Source organism: Tamandua tetradactyla, chromosome X (genome assembly GCF_023851605.1).
Source record: "Tamandua tetradactyla isolate mTamTet1 chromosome X, mTamTet1.pri, whole genome shotgun sequence".
Lineage (NCBI taxonomy): Eukaryota > Metazoa > Chordata > Mammalia > Pilosa > Myrmecophagidae > Tamandua > Tamandua tetradactyla.
In genome coordinates this window covers 54,757,506-54,776,510 of record NC_135353.1, presented here as the reverse complement: position 1 = coordinate 54,776,510, position 19,005 = coordinate 54,757,506, and the positions used below count along the sequence as shown (strand labels likewise).

General features: G+C 36.2%; 1 non-coding gene and 1 pseudogene across 1 annotated transcript; both read right to left on the bottom strand.

The window, feature by feature from the left end:
- Window positions 1–243: 243 nt before the first annotated feature.
- Window positions 244–19,005, bottom strand: part of LOC143671826 (annexin A1 pseudogene) — a 136,451-nt pseudogene continuing 117,689 nt past the window's right edge.
- Window positions 8,626–8,732, bottom strand: LOC143672258 (U6 spliceosomal RNA). The gene has a single exon (XR_013169728.1). It is a non-coding gene; the product is annotated as a U6 spliceosomal RNA (small nuclear RNA).

The window sequence follows — 19,005 nt, the reverse complement described above, 5'->3', positions numbered from 1 at the left end:
CTAGTACAACTTGTATCTGGGATTATACAGGGCTAAATAGGGTAAATAGGTTTTTAAAATTAGCTGTATAATACAGAATTTTTGTATAAAAATGCTTTATTGGCTATATTTTTCAGAAAACAGGTAGCTAGACTGTACTCCTACTGAAGAAATACTCCTGTTTAAGCCTATGATACGGAATGGGAAGATGATTTTAAAAATCTTCTGGTATTAATGTTTGAGAACATTAAAAGAATGTTTAGTTTAATCCACAAAGAGCACTAGGATTTTTGTATTATCTCCCTTGGTTTCATCCAGAATGGCATGGCAAAGAGAGACTCTGTACATCTTTTGATACAAATACCTTTGTATCATGTGTCCATTTTAGAATGGTAAGCCATAATTCTGATCAGTGTCTTATGATGAGTTCCAACACTCTTCATGGCATGATTAAGCTTCTCAACAAAGAATGCTCATTTGCTTGTGGCATACTTCACAATAGCTGTGAGATACTTCCCAATACCACGCTTCATCTCCAGGTCCAGAGCCTTGTTCATATTATGCATACCATGCTTAGTGCACTTCTGAAGCATTCTGAAAGTTGGGGAAAGTTCTTGCAGTTATTATAGTGAACATGTTCACATCTGTCCCCATTCTTCTTTCCCCTGTTTCGTACAAGGCCCTGGCATCCATATCAGTCAAGTCTTCATTCACACTAAGATCTTCAGATCAATTACCCTTTGCAAGAAAGAGCAATCTGTGAATGTCCAGATAGGACTGAAGTGATTCTTTGGCCAGATCTGTCTTCAGTTCTGCTCTGTAGGCTCTGTTTATGTCTCTAATTTCTTAAAATTCACTCTTAAACATGATGTCATGTACCTTAAATGCTATGATATAAAGTTGGTACAACTTATGTTATTTGATAAAGGGATAATATAAGGAAGAAAATGAATATTTTGCTTTATGTATGTATATGTACATATATATATATATATATATATATATATATATATGACACACACACACACATACATATTCAGAACAAAACAAGGAATAAATACCCATAACCATTATAATCCTCATTTCTGCAACTGGTCACATAGTTGTAACTCATATTTATAACTTCTTTCTTCCACCAAACATTCCATATTCTTTTTCACTTTCATCTAACACCTCAGCTGGCCATGATTCATTGCCTGGTGAAGTGACCAAAACTATCATTCCTAAAAGTTCCAAACCATTAATAATCCTGCATGGATTGTGTTGTTGTAGCTTCCATTGACTTTAATCATAAAATACATTAGTGCTGAGAGGTATCCTAAAGGATCTCCTGATTTCCAGGCAAATGGTTCTTTACATATATTGTGCATTAGCAGTCCTTGCCTTTGATAATCATGATCAATTACTCCAGCTGGTACATTATTTTCCTGTTTGTCTTTCAGAATCACAATTATCCATAACTGACCAGGTAGCAGTTTTAATTTCCAGTTCAATGGAATCATTGTTGTGACTCCTGCTGGAAACATTCCTCCTTTTGGAACTAAGGCCTGTAGAACAGCAGAGCTTAAGGCCTCAAAACTGAAAGTAAACATTTTTTTCTAGTATAACACTAGGAATAATAGTGATACCACAGTCACTTCAACCCCTAGCTTCTTTGACCCATGATTCCTGGTTATGGTAGAAACAGCATCATAGATTGGACACTCATTTAGAGCAGCCTTCAGAACATTGCCCCAGCCCTGCAAGGTATTGTCACACAGTTGACATTGTAATTGAGTCTTCAAAGGCCATTCCATCATTTAATCCATCCAGGTGATTTAGTATGATTGGGAATGTGGTAACACCAGTCAATTCTGAAAAGAAAACTTCATTTTCTGTAAAGCGGGTTCCTTGATCCGAAGCAATGCTATGTGGAATGCGTCTTGGTTGATAAGGCATTTTTAGTCCTTCGTTGGTGGTTTTGACAGAAGCATTGCATACAGGGTATGTAAAGTGTGTACCTTCTCCCAGAAAAATGAAATCTTGACTCTTCCACAATGAAAGTGACCCAATGTAATCATACTGCCTCCAGGTAGGATGTTGTTCACCTCAGGAAATGATGCCATATCAAGGACAGAATGTTGGTCTTTGTTATTGGCAGATTGGGCACTCAGCAGTGAGTGTAGCCAGGTCAGTCTTGGTGAAAATAAGTCCATATTGCTGAGTCCATATATAACCTGCAACCCTGTAACCATGTCAACTTTGTTCATGAGACTTTGGGCAAGGGAAGGAGTGCTTGTGGATATTTGCATCCACTGAATGGGTCATCCTATCATCTTGATTATAAAATCATCCTCTTAAAGTCACCTTCTGGTGAGAATTCACATGGGACACAAATGTCTTCATTTTTTTACTGATTTTGAAAGATATTTCACATATCTCCATCCCATACTTTGTCACCATCATGTTCCTTCCAAGTTTCTGACCATTGACCCAAATTTTGTCTACAGCCCTTCAATCAGTATACAAATGCACCTCTGGCCATTTTTCCTTCTAAGCAAAGTGAACAAAAAAATCCTCCCCACTGGGAGGATTTTCCTTCACCACCATTATTCAGGGATATTCCAAAAAGGGCTGTAGTGCCACAACTGTTCACTTTTGGATAATACCTGTATATAATGCAGAACCATCTATATACCAGGGCCAAGTTCTTTTCCTTAGTCAACTGATAGTAGGGAACTATCCTATAAGCCATTGCTGTGGGTTGGAAAAGAGAAAGTTATGTGGCAGGAATGGAGTCTAGGAGCTTTTGGGCCACTTCCTCAAAGAACTTAATTGTGCCTTCAGGGTGTGTTCAAGCCTGTTCTCATATATAAGCCATTTCCATTTGCTGATGGAGTGCCACAGTGTGCTCCCAAATTTATGGCTTGATGATCCAGACAACATTCAGTTTATGATGGGCAAATCAGGTCTCATCATAACTTGGTGGCCCATGGCTCAGTGTTCTATCTCTACTAAGACCCATTAAGAGGCTGAAATCTCCAAACTTTAAAATCTGTTCTATAACTACTTGCTAAAACATATTTGGAAATTTATTACCGTTTTTTGTGTATATGTTATATTTCACAACTAAAAAAAAAACATTTAAAAAAGGAAACATTTGATCTGCAGAGGATGGCAGGGATTTGCTCCAAAATACCTAAAGAATATATGCTATCCTTTTCCTATAGGGACTTGCCAGATGCAGCAAACGGCATTTCCATTGGCTGCTGAAACTTCCAGCAGCACTAAATCTCCTTGATAATATGACCCAAGTGGCAGAGCAGCTTACAAATAAATTTGGAATTATTGTAGAGCCTCCTCTTTTTCCCATCCACACTCAAACCTCTTTTTGTGTCACTCAGTCAATGGGTTTGAGTAGCACACCTAAGTAAGGAATATGTCGCTTCAAAATCCAAAGATGCCAGCTAGGTATTGTGCCTTTATTTGGTTGTAAGAAGGGCCAGGTGCAACAATTTATCCTTCACCTTAGAAAGGACATCATTATATATATTTCTGGAGACTTAGAAATTTCACTGAGAGAGAAAGCCCCTGAATTTTTGTTAGCTATATTAAGCATCTTCTGACATGCAATTCTCTTACCAATAAGTTTAGAGTGATTGTTTTCTTTTCATTTTCTTAAGCATCCCTCACAGAGCAAAATTTTTAAATTTTAATGAAGTCTAACATCATTTTTTTTCTTTCATGTATCATGGTTTTGGTGCTGTGTCTAAGAAGTCACGGCTAAATGAAGGTCATCTATATTTTCCAAAAAGTTATCTTCTAGAAGTTTTAAAGTTCGGCATTTTTATATTTAGGTCTATGACACATTTTCAGTTGACTTTTGTGAAATGTGTAAGATCTGTGTCTAGACTCACTGTTTTGCATAAAGTCAGTTGTTTCAGCATAACTTGTTGATTGTACTATCCTTTCTCCATTAGAATGTTTTTAACCTTTAGTCAGTGAACAGTTGATCATATTTCCATTGGTCTATTTCTGAGCTCACTAATCTCTTACATTGATCTATTTGTGTATTATTTCACCAATACCATACTGTACTGATCACTGTAGCTTTATAATAAGTCTTGAAGTTGGGTAGTGCCACCCCTCTAATTTTGTTCCTCTTCAGTATTGTGTTGCTACTCTAAGTAATTGTCTTTCTAGACAAACTTTAGAATAAATTTGCCACTATCTATGAAGAACTTTCTGGGAATGATATTGGGATTTTATGAATCAATGATCTTAATAATAATATTAGTAATATTGAGACTTCTTACCCATAAACGTGGAATATCTCTCCATTTATTCAGGTCTCCTTTGAATTCTTTCTTCAAGACCTCATAGTTTCCTTCATAGAGATCTCATTCATATACTATAAGTTTTATACTGAAGTATTTCAAATGGTTTGGTACTATCCATCTTTCTTTTGTTTACTGATAGCCTGGTATACTATTTTGCACCTCTTTTTTTTGACTGTTTTATTGTATAATATAACATATATACAAAGAAAAAAATAAAAAGCAATAGTTTTCAAAGCACTGTTCAACAAGTAGTTACGGGAAAGATCCCAGAATTTGTCATGGGCCACCATATGATCCTCTCAGATCTTTCCTTCTAGCTGTTCCAGAACATTGGAGGTTAGAAGGTACAATTTTTTTTAAATCACAATTGAATTTTTAATTTTTTGTGAAAAATAATATGTACAAAAAAGCAATAAATTTCAAAGCACAGCACCACAATTAGTTGTAGAACATATTTCAGATTTTGACATAAGTTACAATTCCACAATTTTAAGTTTTTACTTGTAGCTGTTCTAAGATACTGGAGACTAAAAGAGATATCAATTTAATGATTTGGCATTCATATTCATTTATTAAATCCTATCTTCTCTGTATATATCACCATTACCTTTGATTTTTCTATCCTTCTCTTTAGGGGTGTTTGAGCTATGGCATTCTAACTTATTCATGCTGGAAGGGTCTGTTAATAATATGGGGTAGGGAGATGGAACTATCTGATGTTCTGGAGAGACTGGTCCCTCTAGACTTCAGGATTTATCTTGTCCAAGGACCCATCTAGAGGCTGCAGGTTTCTCAAAAGGTACACTAGTGCATGGAACCCTTGTGGAATCTTATATATTGCCCTAGATGTTCTTTAGGGTTGGCTGGAATGGTCCTGGTTGGAGTTTGGCAGGTTATGATAGGTAGCAATGTCTAACTGAAGTCTGAATTAGAGCAACATCCAGAGTAGCCTCTCGACTCTATCTGAACTTTCTCTGCCACTGATACTTTATTAGTTACAATTCTTTTCCCCCTTTTGGTTGGGATGTAACTGTTGATCCCATGTGCAAGGACCAGATTCATCCTTCGGAGTCATCTCCCATGCTGCCATGGAGACTTTCACCTCTGGATGTCATGTCCTACATAGGAGGGAGAGCAATGATTTCACTTGCAGAGTTGGGCTTAGAGAGAGTGAGGTCACATCTGAGAAACAAGAGTTCCTACAAAAGTAACTCTTAGGTATACTTATAGGTAGGCTAAGCTTATCCACTACCTGCATAAGCTTCACAAGATTAAACCTCAAGGTCAAGGGCATGGCCTATTGATTTGGGTACCCTGAAGTTTGACACAGTATCATGAGATTCACTGATAATAAAGTTTAATAGTTCCATATTGTTTTCTCCCATCCCTCAAGGGACTTTGCCAGTAGTTTTTGATTATCTGTTAATATACTCTGGGATGTATCCAAGCATTACATTAAACTATACAGGATTAAAGGACCTTTCTTATTTTGGGTTTCCTGTGTTTTAATTGTTCAAAAGAGCTGTACAGATAAGTTGAGTTAGATGATGTGCTACAGAAAATTTCAGTTCCAGACCCAATAAACCTTTCTTCCTTTGGTCTCGTAGAGTATGTGTGGTTCTAAAATGCAGACAATATCTTCCTTACAACTGTGCTCTCAATTACTTTGACTCCAGCCTGATCAGCTTCATTCTTCATTCTCATCTCTAAATATCAGGTTATACATATATATATATATATATATATATATATATATATATATATATATATATATATATATATAACAATATCTCAAAATCCGGAAATAATAATTACCACTCCAGACTAAATGTGTCTGCTACAAGAGCTTACAATCCAGGCCCCTGTTTTCTTATAAGCATTTTCTAAAGGAGACCATACCATTGTTGTTCTTTTGTTTCTGGCTTATTTGCCTCACCATATATCCCACATGTTCATTCATATCATTGCATACCTCATGACTTCATTCCTTTTTGTATCAGCACATTCGTTCATACTTCAGCCATCTGCATTCATAAGGCATCATGTATAGTGCTCAAAGTCCATAGTCCATCAACACTCTCAATTTTAGATAATTTCATTTTTCTGAAGAGAAAGATAACCGATAAGCACACCCTCACCAAATAGGAAATCTGAACTTCCTCTTAAATCTTGTCACTTCCCCCATTATTTACCTCTGCTCTTTCTGTGGTAGTGCTAATGTTTTCCTGTTAAACATGCCATAGCATGCAACAGCAGTCTTACCCCTGTACCCTGGACTTAAACACTCTTAGTACATGGATCATACCTTTGAAGTAGTTCTAGCAAGAACTAATTTTTATTTCTAGTGTTATATCAGTGGGACACACAGGTCTATACAACCCTTTCAACCTTGTTCATTTTCTATATGATAATGTTACTTATTATCATAAGTACACAGAGAACAATCTTTACTTCTATTTATTCCCTTACATTGGAGTTGAAACTCATTAGCTAACTGTTTACCCATCTCTAGCTTCTATATATCTCTAAGTCCCCTATATTTTGCATTACCACCTTCTGATTTTACCTTTTCATTGGTGATAAAAGTGGAATCACAGGAGTGTGAGGGTAGTTCAGTAGTAGAGTTCCCGCCTGCCACGTGGGAGACTCGAGTTCGATTTCAGGCCCATGCGCTTCCCTAACAAACAAACAAGCAAACAAATGAAAAAACATACAAGCAAAAATTCAACAAATACTGCTGCAATAATGGGATACTCACATGGAAAAAGAATGAAATGTGACCCCACCATACAGCATACAAAAAAAAAAGTAAAATCATACAGTATCTATCCTTTTGTGTCTGACTTATTTCACTCAGTATTATATCCTCAAGGCTCATCCATCTTGTCACGTGTTTCAGGACGTCATTGCACCTTACTGATGCATAATATTCCATCATATCTATCTACCCAATTTTGTTAATCCACTCATCTGTTGATGGGCATTTGGTTTGTTTCCATCTTTTGGCAATTGTGAATAATGTTGTTATGAACATCGGTATGCAAATGTCTGTTTGTGTCATTCCCTCCAGCTCTTAGGGATATATACCCAGAAGTGCTATTGCTGGGTCATAGGGCAACCTGATATTTAGCTTTCTAAGGAAATTCCAAACAGTCTTCCATAGTGAGTGCATCATTATACATTCTCAGCAGCAGTACATAAGCATCCCAATTTCTCCAAATCCTCTCCAACACTTGTACCTTCCTGTTTGTTTGAAAGCAGCCATTCTTAGAGGTGTGAGGTGGTATTTCATTGTAGTTTTGATCTGCATTTCTGTTATAGCTAATGAAAATGAACATCTCTTCATGTGCTTTTCAGTTATCTGTATTTCGTCTTCAGAAAAATGTCTATTTATATCTTTAGCCCATTTTATAATTGGGCTTATGTTCTTTCATTTTTGAGTTGTATGATTTTTTGTGCACACAGTGTATCAAACCTTTGTCTATATGACTTTCAAATATTTTCTCCCACTGAGTTGGCTGCCTCTTTACATTTTTGACAAAGTCTTTTGAGATGCAGAAGCTTTTGATTTTGAGGAGTTCCCATTTATATATTTTTTCTTTTGTTGCTTGTGCTTTGGGTGTGAAGTTTAGGAAACTACCTCCTATTACTAAGTCTTGAAGATTTTTCCCTACATTTTCTCCTAGAAGCTTTTTGGTGTGAGTTCTTATATTTAGGTGTTTGATACATTTTGAGTTAATTTTAGTATAGGGTGTAAGAAAGGGGTTCTCTTTCATTATTTTGGCTATTGATAGCCAGTCCTTCCATGCCCATTTATTGGAAAGACTATTTTGTCCCAGTTCAGAAGAATTGGGGCTTTGTCAAAAAACCATAGATATGGTGGTCTATTTCTGCACTCTTGATTTGATTCCATTGGTCAATGCTTCTATGTGCCAGCACCATGCTGTTTTGAAGACTATGGCTTTATAATAGGATTTAAAGTCAGGGAGTGTTAATCCCCCCACTCCATTCTTCTTTTTTAAGATTTTTTTAGCTATTTGGGGTCTCTTTCCCTTCCAAATGAATTTGGTAATTAGGTTTCCCAAGTCTTTGAAGTAGGTTGTTGGAATTTTGATTGACACTGTGTTAAATCTGTAGATCAATTTGGGTAGAACTGACATCTGACTATATTTAGCCTTCTTACCCATGAGCAGGGAATATCTTTCCACCCATTTAGATCTTATTTGATTTCTTTTAGCAATGTTATGTAGCTCTCTATGTACAAGTCCTTTACATCCCTAGTTAAGGTCATTCCTAAGTACTTGATTCTTTTAGTTTTTATTTTTTTTTAAATATGGAACGCTTCACGAATTTGCATGTCATCCTTGTGCAGTGGCCATGCTAATTTTTTCTGTATCTTTCCAATTTTAGTATATGTGCTGCTGAAGTGAGCACAGTTGCTATTTTTAATGGATTTTTTCCTTAACTGACTCCTCAGTTAGTTCATTGTTTGTGTATAGAAATGTTACTGATTTATGCATATTCATTTTATATCCCATCACCTTGCTGAATTTGTTATTAGTTCAAGTAACTTTGTTGTAGATTTCTCAGGATCTTCCGAGTACAGTATCCTGTCATCTGCAAATAATGAAAGTTTTATTTCCTTCCCAATTTGTTTGCATTTTATTTCTTTGTCTTGCTGATTGCTCTCGCTAGAACTTCTAGCACAATGTCGAATAATGGTGGTGACAGTGAGCATTCTTGTCTCATTCTTGATCTTAGGGGGAAAAATTTCAGTCTCTCTCCATTGAATATGATGCTGGCTATCAGTTTTTTGTATATTTCCTTTATCATATTGAGATAGTTACCATTGATTCCTATCCTTTGGAGTGTTTTTGTCAGAAAAGGATGTTGAATTTTGTCAAATGCCTTTTATGCATCAATCGAGATGATCATGTGATTTTTTCCCTTTGGATTTGTTAATGTGCTGTATTATATTGTTTTTCTTGTGTTGTACCATCCTTGCATTCCTGGTATAAACCCAACTTGGTCATGGTGTATAATTCTATTAATGAGTTGTTCGATTCAATTTGCTAATATTTTGTTGAGAATTTTTGCATCTGTGTTCATTAGGGAGATTCACCTGTAAATTCCCTTTCTGATAGCATCTTTACCTAGTGTGGGGATTAAAGTGATATTAGGTTCATAAAATGACTTAGGTAGAGTTCCTTTTTCCTCAACTTTTTAGAAAAGTTTGAGCAGGATTGGTGTTAGTTCTTTTTGGAATGTTTGATAAAATTTCCCTGTGAAGCCACCTGGCCCCAGGCCTTTATTATAGGAGATTTTTTTTTTTTTGCATGGGCAGGCACCAGGAATCAAACCTGGGTCTCCAGCATGGCAGGCGATAACTCTACCTGCTGAGCCACTGTGGCCTGCCCTATAGGAAGATTTTTGATGACTGATTGAATCTCTTTACTTGTGATTGGTTTGCTGAGATCTTCTATTTCTTCCTGAGTCAGTGTAACTTGTTTGTGTGTTTCCAGGAATTTGTCCATTTCACTTAAGTTTTCTAGCTTGTTGGCATATAGTTGTTCATAGTATCCTCTTATGATTTCTTTTATTTCTTCAGGGTCTGTGGTAATGCACTCCTTCTCATTTCTGATTTTGTTTATTTGCATCCTCTCTCTTTTTTTCTTTATCAGTTTTGCTACTGGGCCATCAATTTATTGATTTTTTTAACAAACCAACTTTTGGTTTTATTGATTCTTTCTATTGTAGTTGTTCTCCCATTCATTTAACTCTGCTTTAGTCATTGTTATTTCTATTCTTCTATTCATTTTGGGGTTAGTTTGCTGTTTTTTCTCAAGTTCATCCAGGTGAGCAGTTAAGTCCTCGATTTTTGCTCTTTCTTGTTTTCTTAATATAGGTATTTGCAGCAATAATTTTCCCTCTCAGCCCAATATTTGCCACATACCATAATTTCTGGTAAATTGTATTCTCATTTTCATTCATCTCCAGATAGCTACTAAGTTCTCCAGCAATTTCTTCTTTGACCCACTGGTTGTTTAAGAATGTATTATTTAATCTCCATATATACATGAATGTTCTCATTTTTTTGGTGGTTATTGAGATCCAGCTTCATTCCATTGTATTCAGAGAAAGTGCTTTGAACATTTTAATGTTTTTAAATTTTCAAAGGCCTGTTCTGTGCCCCAGCATGTGGTCTCTCCTGGAGAATGTTCCATAAGCACAAGAGAAATATGTATATCCTTGCGTTTTAGGGTGCAATGACCTATATATGACTGTTAGATTTAATTCATTTATCACATTGTTTAAATTCTCTATTTCCTTGCTGATCTCCTATCTGGTTGCTTTATCTATAAAGGAGAGTGATGTATTGAAGTCTCCTACTATTATTGTTGAAACTTTGCCAATGTCTGTCTCATGTAGTTTGGAGTTTCTTGATTGGGAACAAAAACATTTTTGATTGTTGTATCTTCTTGGTGAATTGTCCCTTTAATTAATATACAGTGTCCTTCTTTGCCTCTTATGATGTCATTTCATTTAAAGCCTATTTCTTCTGATATTAATATAGCTCCTCCTGCTTTCTTTTTGTTAAAACCTGTAGGGCAAACCTTTTTCCATCCTTTCAATTACAATCTATTTATATCCTTGTGTCTAAGATAAGTCTCTTGTAAGAAGCATTTTGCTGGATTATATTTCTTAATCTGTTATGTCAATCTGTATCTTTTAATTGGTAAATTTATTTCATTAACATTCAAAGTTATTACTGAAAAGGGGTTTCTTGAATCCACCATCTTTTCTTTTTTATTTTATTTGTCAGATTATATATCCTTTCCCCTCTTTCTCTTTTTATCCATTAAGTTTTGCTTTTTGGTATTCAATTCTGTGCCTTCTTCCAGACCTCCCTCTCCTGTCTTTTTTTTTTCAACTGACAAAACTCCTTTTAGTATTTCCTGTAGGCCTGGACTCTTATTGATAATTATTTCAGGATTTGTTTGTGAAAATTTTAATCTCTCCTTCAGTTTTTAAGGGCAATTTGGTTAGGTACAGAATTTTGGCTGGAAGTCCTTCTCTTTCAGGATCTTAAACATATAATATCATTGCCTTCTCACCTCCATGGTGCCAGTTGAGTTGTCTGAACTCAGTCTTATGTGGCTTCCCTTGTATGTAATAGATTGTTTTTCTCTTGCCACTTTCAGGGTTTTCTGCTTCTCTTCAACATTTGACAAACTGATTAATATATGTCTTAGAGAAGGCCTATTTGGATTTGTTCTGTTTGGAGTTTGTTGGGCTCCTTTGATTTGCATTTTCATGTCCTTTATAAGGGTTGTGAAGTTTTCCCCCATTAAATCTTCACTACTTTTCCTAGCTCTTTACTCCTCTCTTCTTCTGGGACACCAATGATTCTTATATTTGTGTTTTTCGTTTTGTTTATCATTTCCCTGAAATCCAATTCAAAGTTTTCCACCTTTTTGGCCATTTTTTGTTTTGTGTATTTTAAATCATTTATTCTGTCTTCTAGTTCACTCATTCTTTCTTCTGTCTCTTCAAATCTGTTCTTGTGTGCCTCTGGTACGTTTTATTTGGTCAACAGTGTCTTTAATCTCCGTGATATCTGCTATTTTGTATTTTCTCTTTCAAATTCCTCTTTATGCTCTTCTACTGTCTTTTTGAGCTCCTTTATGTCATTAGCCATCCCACTTAATTTATTAAGTATTTTTATATGAGCATCCTTGATGAGTTGTTCCAATGTCTATGTGTAGCTGTATGGGTGCACAGGTCTGGAGGTCATAACCTTGGTGTGTGCTGGTCTCAGACATGGGGACTTTTGTGCACATACACAAAGTTATGACAGTGAGTCAGCATTCTGTCTGCATGGACTGGGTGTGGATGTGACCCGGTTGTGTAGGTCATTGCTTTCTCAGAGCTGAGAAGGTTATTGAAGGCCATGCACATGTGTGGGTATAGGAGTGCCAGAAACTGATATTCCCAGAGCTGAAGGGCATGATTGTGGGCCGTGTGCATGTACAGGTCCAGGACTGTCATACACTGATATGCAGTGCTCAATGGGTAAGGAGGGTGCAGCTCTGTGACATCATGGGCTGGGTTGATGGATATAGCATGAGTATGGAGGTATGCACCTGCAACCTTTATGTGCTGGCAACAGCTTGCAGGGAGTGGAAGGTAGTGCTCAGGAGGGGTTCAGGAAAGGTGGATTGGGCTGCGCTTGGGTTGGGGGTGTGAGCTGGGTACATGAGCTGGGGTTTGGTGAAACAGGGGCACTTAGAGCATGGGGAGTGGGAATGGGTGACAGGGTTCTGGTGGATGGGATGTGGGGTGAGTCGCAAATCACACTGAGCTGGTGAGGGTAACACATTAAAGGAATATAGCTTGGCTTACTTCCTAGTCCTCATACTCCAGTGGGCTCTAGGCTTTTGTATTAGGCTGCAGTTTTCTGCCTCTCAGTTCCTCAGTTTTTGCAACCAGGGCCACCCTGTGTGGTGAAGAACACCCTCCCAGGTCAATTGCACTCTGAAATCACCATCTCAGTTACAAATAAATAAAATAAGAAATGGAAGAGGAGACATAAACACTGACCCTGCTGAAATGAAGGAGGTAATGAGAGGATACTATAAGCAACTATATGCTAATAAAGTAGACAATGTAGATGAAATGGACAACTTCCTAGAAAGGCATGAATAACCAACACTGACTCAAGAAGAAATAGACAACCTCAACAAACCAATCATAAATAAAGAGATTGAATTAATTATCAAGAAGTTCCCCAAAAAGAAAAGTCCATGACCAGGTGAATTCACATGTGAATTCTACCAAACTTGCAAGAAAGAATTAGCGCCAATCCTTCTCAAACTCTTCAAAAAATTGAAGAGGAAGAAAAGCTACTTAACTTATTCTCTGAAGCAAAATGACCCTCATACCAAAGCCAGACAAAGATACCTCAAGAAAAGAAAATTACAACCAATCTCTCTAATGAATATCAATAAAAAAATCCTCGGCAAAATTTTTGCAAATCGAATCCAACAGTACATTAAAAGAATTATACACCATGACCAAGTGGCACTGACTCCAGGTGTGCAAAGATGGTTGAACATAAGAAAATCAATTACTGTAATACACCATATAAACAAATGAAAGCAGAAAGCACACATGATCATGTCAACTGATGCAAATAAAAGATATTTGGCAAAACTCAACATTGTTTCTTTATGAAAGCACTTCAAAGGACAGGAATAAAAGGGAACTTCCTCAACATGATAAAGGGAATATATGAAAAACCCGCAGCTGACATTATTCTCAATGGGAAATATTGAAAGCTTTACCACTAAGATCAGGAACAAGACAAGGGTGTCCACTGTCACCATTGTTATTCAAAATTGTGCTGGAAGTTCTAGACAAAGTAATTAGATGAGAAAAAGATATAAGATGCATCCAAATTAGAAAGGAAGTAGTAAAACTCACTCATTGCAGATGATATTATACTATATGTTGTAAACATTCACAGCAAAGCTTCTAGAGCTAAAAAATGGATACAGCAAAGTGGAGGATAAAAGATCAACACCCAAAAATCAGTAGTGATTCTATACACTAGTAATGAGCAATTTGAGGGGGAAATCAAGAAAAATAATTCCATCTACAATAACAACCAAAAAAATAAAATATTTAACAATGAATTTAACCAAGGATACAAAAGACCTATACCCAGAAACTACAAGAAATTTCTAGAAGAAATCAGGAAAGAGCTAAATAAATGGAAGGGCATACTGTGTTCATGGATTGGAAGACTAAACATAGTTGAGATGTCAATTCTACCCAAATTAATTTATAGATTCAATGCAATACCAATTAAAATACCAAAAACTTACTTTGCATAAATATAAAAACCAACAACTGAAGTTATTCAGAAGGGCAGCTTGCCCCCAAATAGCTAAAAATATCTCAAGAAAGAAAAATGAAGTAGGAGGTCTTACAACTACCTGACTATAAAACATACTATGAAGCTACAGTGGTCCAAACAGCATGGTCCTCACATAAGGATAGATATACTGACCAATGGAATCAAATAGAGTGTTCAGATATAGACCCTCTCATCTATGTACAGTTGATCTTTGATAAGGTGGTCAAGTCAACTCACCTGGGACAGAGCAGCCTCTTCAATAAATGGTGCTTGGAGAACTGGATAGTCATATGCAAAAGAACTGAAGATGATGCATATCTCACACACTATACAAAAATTAACTCAAAATGGATCAAAGATTAAACATTAGAACTAAGACCACAGATCTTTTAGAAGAAAATGTGGGGAAGTATCTTATAAAACTTCTGGCAGGAGGTGATTTCTTGGATCTTACACTAAGAGCTCAAACATTGAAGAAATAAATAGATAAATGAGAAATCTTTAAAATTAAAAACCCTCGGGCATTAAAGAACTTTGTCAAGAAAGTAAAAAAGCAGCCTATAATGTGGGAGAATACATTTGGAAACCACATGTCAAATAAGAGTTTAGTATCCAGAATATGAAGAGATCCTTCAACTTAATGACAAAAAGACAAACGATCCAATTAAAAAAATGGGCAAAAGACATGAACAGACAATTCTCAGAAGAGGAAATACAAGTGGCTAAAAGGTGCATGAAAAAATGTTCAAATTCACTGGCTATTAGGGAGATACAAATCAAAACCACAATGAACCATCACCTCACACTAACTAGAATGGCCATTATAAAAAAAAGAAACAGAAAATGACAAGTGCTGGAGAGGATGTGGAGAAGGAAGCACACTTATCCACTGTTGATGGGAATGTAAAGTGGTACAACTACTCTGGAACCAGTTCGGTGATTCCTCAGGAAGCTAAGAATAGAATTACCATATAATGCAGCAATTCCATTGCTAAGCATCCATTCATATGAAGGCAAGGACACAGATCGACATTTGCACACCAATATTTATAGCAGCATTATTTACAATTGCCAAGAGATAGAAACCGCCCAAATGTCCATCAATGGATGGTTGGATAAACAAGCTGTGGTATATACATATGATAGAATATTGCACAGCTGTAAGACAGAATAAAGTCATGAAGCATGTAACAACATGGATGGACCTTGAGGACACTATGTTGAGTGAAATTAGCCAGAAAGTAAAGGACAACTACTGTATGATCTCACTGATATGAACTAACATTAATTAGTGAACTTGCAGAATTTAAGTTAACATTAGGAGACAGAAATAGGGTAGAGAGTGGGCAATTTGTGTTGAAGAAATACAGATTATGCATCAAGAGTGATTGTAAAAATTCAGATACGGATAGCACAAAAATACACGATTGTAGCACAGTAATGTAAATGCAGTGAATGAAGCTGAATGTGAGAATGGTTGAAGGAGAAGGGTTATGGGCATTTATGAAATCAGGCAGTAAGATAGAGGATAAAGACTGAGAAAGCATAATTCAGGAATTCCTAGATTGTACAATGATGGTGATTAAATATACAAACTAAAAAAATATTTTTACATGAGGAAGAACAAAGGAATGTCAGTATTGCAAGGTGTTGAAAACAGATGGCATATGGGAAAAAAGGATAATCAATGTAAGTTAGGGTCTATAGTCAACAGTGACATTGTAATATGCTTCCACTGAATGTAACAAAGACATTATGCCAAAACTAAATGCCAACAGGTGGGGAGATTGGGAAAGAGGTATGGATTCTTTGTTGAAGAAACGGCAATGTCTCCAAATAGAGTATTGTGGTGAAGGCATGTCTATACATTTAGGCTAGATTGTATGATGTGTGAAAAAAACTATTTAAAAATGGTCAGAGAGAAACAAGTGCTAGAGAAAATGCAGAAAAAAAGATGTGCCTATTCACTGTCAGTAGGGAAATGGAAGATGCAGCCCTTTGGAGAGCAGTGTGGTGGTTCTGCATAAGGCTAGAGGTGGGTTTGTCAAATGATCCTGAAATCCCATTGCTCAGTATATACCTGGAGAAATGAGTGTGGGGATACAAATGGACATTTCCACACTGGTGTTTCTGGTGGCAATGTGAATGATTCACAATGAATAAGGTGGTTTAAGGGTACAAAGACTGAGGAAAGGAACAGGAACTATGGTGTATACCTGCAATGGACTACTGAGCTGCTGCAAGAAGAAACAAAGTTGTGAGGCATACAACTAGATGAATGAACCTTAAGAGATATATATTGAATGAAATATCAGGAAAGAAAGACAAATATTATCATGTCTCAATTATGTGGACTAACTATAATGCACAAATTTGGTGAACTAAAGTCAAGAACATGGGTTGTCAGGTTGAGGCTAATTGTAAAGGGTCCTAGACTGTAAGCTCTTACAGCAGTCACATATATTCAGAAGGTGTAATTGTTAATTCTAAATTCTGAGATACTGAGCTGATTGTATATAACATGATCTTTCTCAGAAACTTCATGTATTTCTGTGACACCTGAGACTCAGAGTCAAAGCTCTGAAGTTATGAACGTCAGTAGTACCCCATACAGGAACTGCTTAAAAAGTTGAGAAAATGATCAGACATCAAGTAGAGATATGAATGAAGCTGATCTGGAAAGGATTAAGGTATATCAGAAGACAGGGTAAAAGATGATATCATCTATATCTTAAAACTTCAACTTTTGTGTGAGATTACATGGAGAGATATTTGGGGCAAAATTTGTATTTTGGGTAGTGCATTTCCTAATTTAATTTGTATGGTCAGTTTAGTTGAATGCCATAAGTACAGGGAATCTTGATTAAGGAATGAGATTTTCTTGGTTTTTCCAGGTTAGTGTGATACCCAGATAAATCCCAGTGTGATTTGGACAGTGAATAAAGAAGTATTTGCAAAGTTCCCTTAGGGGAATGGGGAGAAAAAGGGAAAGATTTAACTTCCCCATTTGGAGAATTTATGCTGTTCTCCCAAGCAGTGGGGACACCCAAATCAATAAGCCAAGCCCTAGATCTTAGGGTCCTCCTCTATGAAATTTATTTCTTCAAAGGATTAGGCCTAGAAGTCACAATTAGGCCTAGAAGTCACACCCAGAGAACCTCTTTTGTTGCTCAGATGTGGCTTCTCTCTCTCTCTGAGCTGACAAGGCAAGTGAACCCACTGCCCTCCCTTCCTATGTGGATCATGACTCCCAGGGGTGTAAAGCTCCCTGACAACATGAGGCAGAAATCCTGAGATGAGCTGGGGCCTGGCATAAAGGGATTGAGAAAAACTTCTTGACCAAGTTGAGGAAGAGGGAAATGAAAAAGTAAAGTGTCAGTAGCTAAGAGGTTTCAAACTGAATGAGAGGTTAACTTGGACGTTATTCTTACACATTATATAGATATCTCCTTTCAGTATATGGTGTATTTGAGTGGTTGAAGCGAAGTACCTGAAATTGTAGAGCTGTGTTCCAGTAGCCTTATTTCTTGATGAATATTTTATAATGATATAGCTTTTACAATGTGACTGTGTCATTGTGAAAAGCTTGTGTCTGATGCTCACTTTATCTAGGGTATGGACAGATGAGTAAACAATATGGATAAAAAATAAACAAATAATAAGGTGACCAAAGATTTAACTAAATTAGTTAGATGGAAAGAGTGGTCAATGAGAGGGAGGTGTAAGGGATATGGTATGTATGAGCTTTTTCTTTTTTCTTTTTATTTTTTTCTGTAGTGATGCAAATGTTCTAGGTGCCAAAATATATCAGCAAGAAATAAGTATTTTAAAAACACAAAAAAAACCCCAAACTTCTTTAATTTCCAAAAAATGTAAGCTCCCCTAAATTTGCCAGATGGCACCAGTTCTTAGATTTATAGTAGGGAAGTATGTATTTTGGTAAAAAGTTAATACCATTTTTACTATTAAAAACATGAGAAAACAAATTCTCTTCATAACATATCACCTATTCCATCAATCCATAACAAATTAATAATGGATGTCACAGCATTGCTTGATTTTGTCCTAATTTGTAAGGATTTGGAGAAATGTATGATTCTGAATTTTATATATTAATTTTTCTTTTGTAGGTCTAGTTTGGATATATTATATTAGAGGACACTTAAAAATATAGTGAAGCCACAGATTCTTCCTATTTGCTCAGTAGTATGCCTTTAAATATTAAGCATTAATGCTTAGTATTGCACATTTCTAAAACCTCTGGGGCTAAGTAATGATAATAATAAAGGTGATTATCATTATTATTATTAATACTCAAAAAGTGAAGGACAGATAGTTTAAAATATTCATAAAAAAAGCAAAATTGAAAGAATTTGTCAACAAAAGACCTGCCCAACAGGAATTCCTTTTCTCTTTCTTTTTCTTTTTTTTTTTTGGCATGGACAGGCACCAGTAACCAAACCTGGGTCTCTGGCCTGGCAGGCAAGAACTCTGCCTGTTGAACCACCATGTTCTTTAATTCCTATAGGGTTAAAAATAAAATTGTACAAGAAAAGGTCATATTTCCTGATAATGGACTTGCAAAATATAAAGAGGCAATGTGGGGCTGAAAACAATATAAAGGGGTAAATGGAGAACATAAGCATGGTATTGAAGGTAAGAGGAATACTTTCAAATTCATAGGTTACAGACATAGATTGTGTAATCCAAGCCCAGGGTGAACAAAAAGAAAGAATTTTAAAGAATTTACAGAAAAATAAATGAAAAAAGTGTAAGACAGATGCATCA